Here is a 10,740-nt window from a genome sequence, read left to right as displayed (position 1 = left end):
CCCACAACTTAACCTAAATACACTATTCATCTGGTAATATCTTCCTTATCTCTCTACAATACACATTTAGCCAAGTAACGCAACTTAATCCTTTAAGTTTACTGACTTGAGCGTCGGAGTGAGTACGCTTGGCACAAAGCCGAGCCCTCAGTTCGTTCATTGTTGCAGGAGAGGCCGAGAGGAACGATAAAGGCAAGAGGGGTTCAACTCAAGACATTATTCTACAGGCCAAGGGTGGTAACGATACTTGCTCTGGAATTATACCCGGAACAATAAGCATTACAAGTTTGATCGAACTGAATATTTATTATTATTATTATTATTATTATTATTATTATTGACATTTAATCTAATTAAAATGGTTTTGACTCTTTTATAAAAAAAAAAAATAGTTTTTTGATTTTTAAGACGTTATTTAAAACTTGTGTGTTGAAAATATAAACGAGTTTGTACATATTCGTCCTCGGAAATTAGGCGGGAAGTTTTGGTCATAACATAGGTAGAGCGTTTGTGATCCGTCCGTTCACTTGAGAACCCCGTCACAGGTTTCTGTTTCTTTTTAAAAAAAAGAAAGAAAAAAAAGAAAAGAAAATTGATCATCCAATGTTATTTCTCCTTGAAATTTAGGGTTACAGTATCGATCGAAAAATTAGGGGATTTGAGAGTGTTTCAACAGATCATATACAGACATTCGTAGGTTAAATTGGGGGATTCCTGGAAATTAGGGTTACAGTATCGAAAGATGGAAGTTGTTGATTACCCTGCTCAACAAAATTAAATGGTTCGTATTCTTCTTACTATAATCGTCATTGTCGTCTTCTTCGTTACTGTTTCTAATGTATAATTAGCTATCTTTCCTTCTGTCATCATCGTCGTTGTTTTCATGACTATTTAATGGGTAATTAGCTATGTTTAGAGGAGAATTTGGAGGGAAATCGACGCCAAAATCCCTTGTTCTGTTAGCAAATGATCTTCAAGGGAAATACCTGTAATGATATTACCTCTATTTAACTCGATTAGCTTCATTGGAATTTTGTGTGAAATAGAGGGAGTACTAATCATCATAAACAACTCAACATTCTTCACCATGGGAACTGTCAGATTGAGAAACTCAACTCCACTGCTCTATTTTTGTTTTACCTTTTCATTTCTTATCATCGAACCTAATATGTCCACCTCGAACCCGTGTTATCTGTGTGTTTCATTAGGCCCAATGCCATCCACCTTTTACTGGCTTAAATATCATTTGGAGTAGCAGAGAAGGTTTAGTTCTAATATTCTGCTTAAACGTGAGAAAGTAATTGGCTAAGCTACCAGTATAAGTGTATAGAGCCCATGGCATTCGACTTTTCTGTAGTATTACTACATTTTATGAGAATTCATGTTTATTTATATGAATAACGAACAAAATTGAAGTGAACATATTCCAGGGAAGAGGGAGGACGGACAGTGGACTGTTCCAATCATATTTGACTTATGAAGAGTATGCAACACATCGGAAGGAGATGGATGAATTCTTGCCGTAAGTTTCTTCTTTATATTACCACTTATGTTCTACCTTTGACATTGTCATATACAAAGTACTCTGTTTGAACCAATATGTCTGGTCTTTTGGCAACTTTAGGCATCCGCTTAGCGGGAATGACCCTAACACTTGTAAGAAATAAAGTGCTGAAATTTTCTCACAATGTACTAAAATTAAAATTTTAGAAAAATATTATATGATTTCAAGGACCATCTATGTCAAATGAGACGCTGGAAATGTGATGGAGCTTGTTTCATTTTATATGCAGTTGTAGAAAGGAGACTGTACCATGGTTTATAGACTACTTGCTAGATTTTCTGTACCAATCCAAATTTGTCACTACAATTCTTTGTTGAACACTTATCTGTTTGTCATCTGTTCATGCACATATGGCAGTGTTTGAGCCGAGGATTGTTACGGGGTAGGTCGAACTTTGTTAGAGTAACATGTGTATGTTGATGTTGAATGATTTAGATTTTAGGTTGGCTATTGAGATAATACTGTCATATATTCGATTATTCGTATACAAAAGTAATTGGTGGAACCAAAGTCATGTCAACAAGTATGTTTTAGAAGTTCGGTAATTAGATAATTAAAATAAATGCATCATCTATTTAGCTCAAGGTTCAATTAATTAAAAATAACAACCACTTTAACTAAAGTTTTGTAATTTATAAATGTCTGATTATGAACTCGTGGAGTCCATGAATGCAGCTATTATAATAACTTGAGTTCTTTTGCTCTTGTGAAAATTAAAGCGAAGCAGAAAGCTGCTTCTGATTCTTAAACGGGAAATCTTTTGCTTCTCTGAAATACTAATGGACTCTTCTTCAGGTCTATACATCAACACGTACATAGTTTGAAAATTTGGCTTCCATAATCTGGATTATCAAGGTCAATAGCACCTTTAAAATTTACTCTTATTTGACTGTTAGAACTTAGATATATCCTCAAATAAGGTGTATGTGGTTAAATTCTCTAACAAAGTGCGGAAGGTAAACAAGAGTGAATAACTAAATGCAGGTTCGGTTTTACGACACCCTAACAGAAAGTAGGTAAAAGTGTAAAACCATATATATGTACACACAATTATGGGGATTGTGTAGCTGTTGGCGTAGGGTAATTTTTGGAGTTAATCTTGTTAGTGTTGGATGATCGTCAAGAGGCAGAACCAGGAATTTTAGTTAGGGTGTAAAAAATTCATTGGGTACTAGTAATGCAACAAGGTAAACAAGAGTGAATAAAACGAAAAGTCTAACTAAATGTTTCAGACATTTTATCATTGTTACACTCGGTCTTTTGAAGTAAGAAATTATATATTGGGTTTAAAGTATATTTGCTACAAATTGAAGATATTTTTCCATGATTTGAACAGAAAAGCTTCAATATCAATCACCTGTTATCGCACAAGTTGATAGTTTGTAGCTCATTGATAAGATACTGGAGTAGATTGAAAGTATACATGCAAGCCAGGCAATGTTGAAATATTGTATAAAAGATGATGTCTGCCCATTTAACCCGAAGGTCCCGAACGTATCATTTATGACTTAATGTTTTGTGGTATTCAATAAAGATATCTCTTTTTATGCTGTTGTGGTTTTGTCGTTGTTGCCTGTTGTGGTTGTTTAGTAGTGGAAGGGGTGGCACTTGAATGAAGTTAAAGATTTTTCGGACGTTAGTATGATTTATATGTCATATTATTAGATAAATTCGTATTTATTCGTTTGTGACTGACAGACTGAGACTGACAAACCAAGAATTCAGGCTACTGTTCATCAATCAAACGTTTATCTGTGAAATTTCTGTCAATAATTCAGGTTAGTTTTGTATGTGATTGACCCCAGGATAGAAAGGTGGTTGTTCTTGCCAATCTGAAACCACGGAATATGCGTGACATCAAGTCATGCGGCATGCTTATGGTTGCTTCTAATGCATCACATGAGAATGTGGAGCTTCTTGTACCCCCACGGATTCGACTCAGTCCCTGATGAATGAATCTGGTTTGGCTCAGAAGATAACATAGAAAATCACCCTGATGCAGCATCTGCCAATCAGGTATCAGTTATACTTGCTCCACTTCCGTTCATGAATGCAAAACATGAGCCGTGGCCTTCTTGTACCCCGCTGTTGTGTTCTGCATTTGTGGAGTATAGAAGTCGGCAGCTATGTCCGAACGATAAATTATCCATTTGCCCTTTTCTTTATCATGTTAAAACAATAAAGGAGTATTAGTGTATTACTATACTTTATGCAAAGACATTATTTGTATGAATAACGAAGACAAATTGAAGTGAGCATGTGTTTTTTTTTTTTTGTGATACATTCCAGGGAGGGCGGTGCACCGTTCTATTCATATATGAGCTATGAAGAGTTTGCAGATATTGAGAAGGAAATTGAGGAGCTATTGTCGTAAGTCTCATCTTCATATTACCACTTTTGTTACACCTTTGTCATTGTCCTATACCCTGTTTTAATCAGTATGTCTTGTATTTTGTCAACTTTAGGCGTCCGCCTGACTGGGATGAGACTTATGACAAGAGTTCCTCAATTTGCTTCTCATTATCTGCAAACAGTTTGCATAGTATGTGGGTGACTTATTTATCTAGCAACATTTCCCGCAATAGATTCTGATTTCTATTTCAGCAAGAACACTGAGAATTTTGCGCATGAAACGTATTGGTCCCATGCGTCATCCTTAGGGTGTGTTTGGATAGCAAAAGTGGAGGGTAAGGGAAGGGAGGGGGAAAATTGTATCCAAACACCTACATCCCATTTGCCCTCCCCTTCCCTTACGTCCCTTTCTCTTCCCTCTTTCCCCCTCCCTCCATTTCCCTCCACTCTTATTTGCTATCCAAACAAGGGATTTTAAATCTCTTACTCTCCGTCCCTTTCTTTTCCCTCCAAATCTCTCAATCCAAACACACCCTTGGTCTTATGCAAAAAAGAACACTCAGTAGTTAGTTAGCTTCATTCCATTGTTTTTTCAGTCAAATCGCTAATTACTTGTTTTTGATCTGCATTAGTGATGTTATAGGTTTTGATTATTGGTAGGCGTAAATGCTCCCTAACCAATCATAATCTTATCTAATTATGATATATTAGTAATTAACTAGCTTAATTCTATCATTTTTCGTTAAACACTAGTTAGTTCTTGTCATTATTGATCATATCATCAATTCTATGATTTCAATTTGAGTAAGTGATGTCATAGGTTTGATTGATGGAAGTTCTCAAGGGTGCTGATTACCGTGAGTTAGGCTATGATGGGAAATGGGTAAGTAGCGATCTGGCAGTGGACCAACTCAGGAACATAAGCTCAACAAATCACATGGTTGGTATTCTTTGTAATATATTCATCTTCTGATTCGCGATCTTCTTCTCTCGTGCTAGGGTATTATCGGCGTAAATGTGTGTATTATCATGTGTGCTTTACAATTTAGGGTTCCATAGGCCATGACTCAGTTTTCTATGATCTTTAAATATCTTTTTGATGTAATTTGTAACCACTATTCTCAACTTTAATTTGTTTTGTTGGGTTTTCACTCAAAATTTTTTGTTTTTGGTTTTGCAAACATTTAACTTCTTGTAACTAAGTCTTATTGACATAATAAGTCAATATCCATCAACTATTAAGTTGGAGCGTTCCTAATCTACTAATCTAAGTTTAGAATAGAGATGAATCAGTAAGATTAGAATGAATGTGTAGTGAACAAAATTATGCTAGGAGTTTGTACAATAAACCCATAATTAATACTATCTCAATTTTACTTGATCAGCATTATTGGGATTTTTTTTGTAAGCACGAAAATGTCTTGCTGTGTTGATTGATTAAATTGGAAGGAGTAATATAACCACTAGTCAGCCTTATTATTCTTGAGGGAGTAATAACCAATAACCAGCCTTATTATTCTTGACCATGGAAATTGTCAAATTTTGAACTCCATTACTTTATTCTGTTTTAGTACCGGCTATTTTGGTTTTGTGATTTATGAATCGGCCGGAAATGAACTTTATAGATTAATCATGGGGCTATCTTATTGTATTCTTGAATTCTTGAATGAGTTCTTCCTGAATGGTGTCTTGAGACATTTTCATTTTTAATTATCGGAAGTCGTAACCCAATGTGTCCAGCTTGAAGGCAAGTGTATCTGTAGGTTGCTTAAGGCTCGATGCCGTCCATCCTTTACTAGCTCCTTTATTTGGGGTAGCAGGGATGGGTGGCTTCATTTACTCCATCACTCTTTCAGTAGGTTTATACTTTTATTATTCTAAGCTAGCAATATAGTGCATAAAGGCCAGGGTGTTCGACTATTCTTTATCATGTTAAATTAATAAAGAAGTATTAGTGTATTTACTGTATTACTATACTTTATGCTAAGACTTATTTGTATGAATAACCAAGACATTGATGTGAGCATGTGTTTTATTGTGATATATTCCAGATTTCCAGGGAGGACGGTGCACCGTTCTGTTCGTATATGACCTATGAAGAGTTTGCAGAGAGTGAGAAGGAAATTGAGGAATTCTCGTCCTAAGTCTCATCTTCAAATTATCACTTAGGGTGTGTTTGGATTGAGGGATTTGGAGGAAAAGGGAGGGGAGGGAATTGAAAGGATGAGAAATCCATTGTTTGATTAGCAAAATGAAGGTAGAGGGATTTGGAGGGGAGGGAAAATGGATCCCTCCATTTCCCTCTTACAAGGCAAATTATTTCCCCACCAACATAGGCAAGATTTGGAGGGAAAATCATCTCCTCCATTCTCCCTTCCCTCCCCTTCCCTTCTTTTCTCTTCCCTCCTTCCCCCTCTCCTTCCTTTCCCTCCTTTTTTCCTATCCAAACAAGGCCTTATGCTGTGATGACCCTAACACTTGCAAGAAAGAGAAGAAATTTTGTGAGGAATGTTTCCCAGTTATCCAGAAAAAGTAGCCTATGGTTCGCCCTTTGTTCTTTTGTTGTTGTTCTTCTTCTACTCTCTTACGCCTTTCTATTGTTATTCACCTTTGACTTCAGTGATTTAGGTTAACTAGTAAGTCACTATAGATCAAAGTATAGTTATTTAAAAATAACAAATAATTAACTGAAGTTATTTAATTGAAAATTTACAGATGTTGGATTATGAACTCGTGGAGTCCATGGATGCATCTATTTTTATCACTTGGAGTTGTTTTGCTCATTGAACTTTAAATCTAAGCAGAAAGATGCTGCCTGCAGATTCCTCTACATCAACCCCATATCTTTTTTATTTACCGTTATCTAACTGTTGGATCTATCTTCAAGTTTAAGGTGTATGTAGTTGTTTCTCTAAAATGTGGTCAACTTGTTTAATTTCAGGTTATATTCGCGGTTGTTCGCACTGCCATGACCTTGAATGTCTCGATGCTATTGCAGGTTATGTGTACCATCACAAGAACATCAGTTCCTTTCCTGGTGGTTATTAAAGAGTGGTGGTGACTATGGTGAAAGTTTCGGCACAGTCTGATTATTTCATTGTACAGTGCTAAACATTTAGCTTTGTATAAAAGGGAGTTATTTACTAGAGAAGTCTTAGGCTTAGTGATTAATGTCTTATGCCATATCCCCAAGTAATAGCTTGATCACATTTGATTAAGCTCTTTTTTAGGATCACAAAAACTTTAGAGAGAGACCTCACATAATGGGGGGAGGGAGTTATTTAAAATCCTACCGTTGTAGGATAGGGAAACATTCTAATTACCTCTTGGTATGTAATCGATACTCCCTCCATTCAACTCCACTTTACAAGTATTCTATTTCCGTCCATTCAACTCCACTTTACAGGTTTCCTTATTTGGACATGTAAAAGACCTTTCTATCCTTATTGAAAATCTATATTTACAAAAAATGCCATTCATACCCCACACAAATTCACCATAAAACTCACCTTTATATTTTTTTAATATCTTTAACCCCACCATTCCCTTTCCCTATGTACTTTTAATAGTTTTTTTAATCCGTTTCTTAATACCCGCGCAAAAAGCAATGTTGCAAAGTGGAGTTGAATGGAGGGAGTATATTGTTGCCTAATCTAAAGAATGTTTAAAATAATTGGAAAGGTTTGGGATATTCTCTCGTGTACCCCTCAGCTTTTTCATTTTCTATAATATGCCCCTCTTTTCATGCAAAAAAAAAATTAACTGTTAATAACTCTGGGCTACAAGTTCAGAATACGATAAACTTTTTTTCCGAATTGACCGTCTTTAAGAGGATTTCCGTTTGAAAAAAAATTCACCGACGTTTCAACTGGTAGACGGGAATTATGGTCGGTCAAAGTTTATTCGTTAAAAAATGTTTGATCAACCATAACTACCGGCTACGAGTTTAAAAAGCGGTGAATTTTTTTTTCAAATTGAAGGCCTTGACGAGATAATTGGTTTGAAAAAAAAAAAAATAACCGTTTTCTGAACTCGTAACAGAGAATTATTGTCGGTCAAAGTTTTTTTGCGAAAAAAGAGGAGTACACCATAGAAAACGAAAAAGTTCGGGGATACACGAGAGAATATCCCAAAAGGTTTTAAAAAACTGTGCCAGAATATGTTTTTTGGAAGTTGGTCATGATTAGAACCCTCGTCGGAGATGGAAAACTTAGTAATTTTTAGGTAAAATTTTCAGAAAAATTTCAAATTTCTCTTATTTATCACACCCCGGCTTGCTCCAATATCATTTTCAGTAACTCTCCTATAGGACCGTCCTATAGCATAGGACGGGCCCAATAGGAGAATGCAGCCCATTAAAACAGATTTTTTATATAATACTTAAATTAAAAAGATTAAAAACCCTTTAACATAACAGTATTCATAACTCATATACTCCATTGTCCTGCAAATTGCAATTCACCTTCGCATGTATTACCACTCCAAATCACACCCTTATCGACATAACTTAACCGCCTCTGCCGCCCATATCCTCACCGTCGTCGCCTCAGCAATCCGATGCCTCCGCAATCCCGTTCGCAGTTTTGTGTTCTAGTTCCAGTTAACAAGTTAAACTGAAGATTGAGAGTGTTGATAGTCACCGTCCGAACTCAAGAAGCCAGTTACCTAGGTTTGAAGTTTCAGATTTTAAAATTAATACTACTAAACTTTAACTCGTTATTTTAATTTGAATACTCTTGCTTTTATATTGAGAACTAGAAATTTTAAATTGAAAATTATAGGTTTTAAATTATTTTGAAATCTCTATTACATAATTAACTCATAATTTTAATTGGCCATAAAACGTCTAAAAATTTTAACTTCAAAACTCCAAATTTTAGTTTGAAAACTTCATATTATTTTTTTGAAGAAAACTCTAAGTTTTTAATTTTACTTCTTTTAATTATAAGTTTAGATTATTGGTTTATTTTTGTCATCTAAAATTTTTAAGATAATGAGTACCAATTTCAGTTTGAAAACTGGATGTTTTAAACAAGAAATTATGGGTTTGCGATGAATCTTCCTATTGCGATGTTTTGAGAAAAGATAGTCGGCATCTGAAGCTGGATTTTGAGGCGATTCTAGGTGTATCAATGGTTGGGAAGACGTAGTAGAATGGCAAACAAAGAGGTTGAGAGTAGTTCGTGGATCATAATGTATATAACTGTATATCAGTGGGATGAAGTTGGTTTATTTCACGTGTATTTGAACTTTTTAATTATGATAGTGGGCTTTTTTAATGGACTCGTCTTATGCTAAGAGACGGTCCTATACAACAATTTGTGTATCATTTTATATGCAACATGGCCTGAGGTTGACACTTTATTCTTTCGTCCTTCTGTTACTATGTTTGTTACAAAATTCAGCCCATCTCGTAAACTTGACAAATCACATGGTTTACATTCTTCCCTTTCTTATTCCTACTATAACTAGTACAGATTCCGTTCATACATGCGCTGATGTGCGGTATTTCTAGATCATTTAGTTTATAACTAGTTTAGACCGCGTGCATTATAAGCAGGATACTTAAAGTTTAATATTTTTTTTTATAAAATTACTTATATAATATTGGTAACTCATAGTTGTTTACATTTCTCATCATTGTATTTTCCTTTAATAAATAAAAGGTATAACTGAAAATTAGTTAAGAGAATTGAGTAAAGAGTTAAAATGTATTTTAATGAAATTAATTTTATAGCATAAAGCTAATGAGTTTCAATTTATTTTATTTTCAATTTTTTTTTTGTCACGAAAGTAATAACAACGATTTCTAATTTTGGTTATATATGGAATATGAGTTAACTCATCATTTAATAATAACATCAGTAAAAGATTTAGCAATTTATAATTTTATATCAATTTTATTTTTTTTTTAATTAAAATATTATAGCTTAGAATTTAGTGAAAATAATATAATTTTATGAAAAGATTATTTTTAATGAAAATATATTGATGAATTAAATTGTAATTGTTACTTTCCTTATTTAGTGAATGAATATAATTATTATTAGTTTCCTTTTTTGAGAATATAAATTTTGGCGGGAAAATAATAGAGATCACCTATTCATTTAGTAAATAAGGGATGTATTATTTATAGATTTAAAATTGACACATTATTAATTTTTCATATTTTAATAAAAAAAATTGAAGTGGAAAACCAATTAAAAGAATTGAGTAAACTCATAAAATGTGTGTTTTATTGAAACTTTTTACTACAAAAAAGGAATTTTTTAGTCACGAAATTAATAACACACTTCATATTTTTTTTAAATGAATTAAGTACCTGGTAATTTTTTTATACGAAACTAATACTATTAATTTATTGGTTTTTCATATATGAATTTTTATATTTATATCCTTTATTTTATTTTAATTAAAAGATTATAATTTAGTTAAAAAAGATTATAATGATTAAAAGATTTTATATAGTAATTGAAATATAATAATTCAATAAAACATAAAGCCTTGTTATAAGTAGATTCCTTTGGAGGGAAAACAATTGAGAATAAAATTTTTATTATCTTAGAGCTTGCCTGGAATTCATGGAATAATCGAGGGTAAATTTTAATTTGGTGATAATTACTGGGGAAGTTAATTAATTAGATAATGAGTTCCTAGATTTGGCATATAAGAGTAATGATTACTGTGGAGATGTTTTACTCCCTTAATCATTACCCAAGGGGGAGGGTGGGTAATGTACTAATGTATTACCCCTTCACGAGGATAATAGATTCGGGAGGTGAATAATTACTCTCATATCAAATGTGGAAAACGCACCTTACATG

The 10,740-nt window shown here is 33.7% G+C and overlaps 2 long non-coding RNA genes across 5 annotated transcripts; both read left to right on the top strand.

Annotated features, from left to right (window-relative positions):
• Nucleotides 1-500: 500 nt before the first annotated feature.
• LOC141618967 (uncharacterized) lies at nt 501-6,064 on the top strand. Of its 4 annotated transcripts, none has more exons than XR_012531545.1 (7): nt 513-781; nt 1,431-1,522; nt 3,370-3,580; nt 3,854-3,934; nt 4,030-4,106; nt 4,737-4,856; nt 5,968-6,064. It is a non-coding gene; the product is annotated as an uncharacterized LOC141618967 (long non-coding RNA). The 4 variants fall into 4 exon arrangements; XR_012531546.1 differs by having other exon boundaries at nt 4,030-4,110; XR_012531544.1 differs by having other exon boundaries at nt 501-781; nt 3,348-3,580; nt 4,030-4,856.
• Nucleotides 6,065-6,368: 304 nt separating this feature from the next.
• On the top strand, nt 6,369-7,289 carry LOC141618968 (uncharacterized). Its single transcript, XR_012531547.1, has 2 exons — nt 6,369-6,458; nt 6,632-7,289. It is a non-coding gene; the product is annotated as an uncharacterized LOC141618968 (long non-coding RNA).
• Nucleotides 7,290-10,740: the final 3,451 nt, after the last annotated feature.

Source organism: Silene latifolia, chromosome X (assembly GCF_048544455.1).
Source record: "Silene latifolia isolate original U9 population chromosome X, ASM4854445v1, whole genome shotgun sequence".
Lineage (NCBI taxonomy): Eukaryota > Viridiplantae > Streptophyta > Magnoliopsida > Caryophyllales > Caryophyllaceae > Silene > Silene latifolia.
The sequence above is the reverse complement of the archived record's forward strand: the minus strand, read 5'-3'. Positions and strand labels throughout refer to the sequence as shown.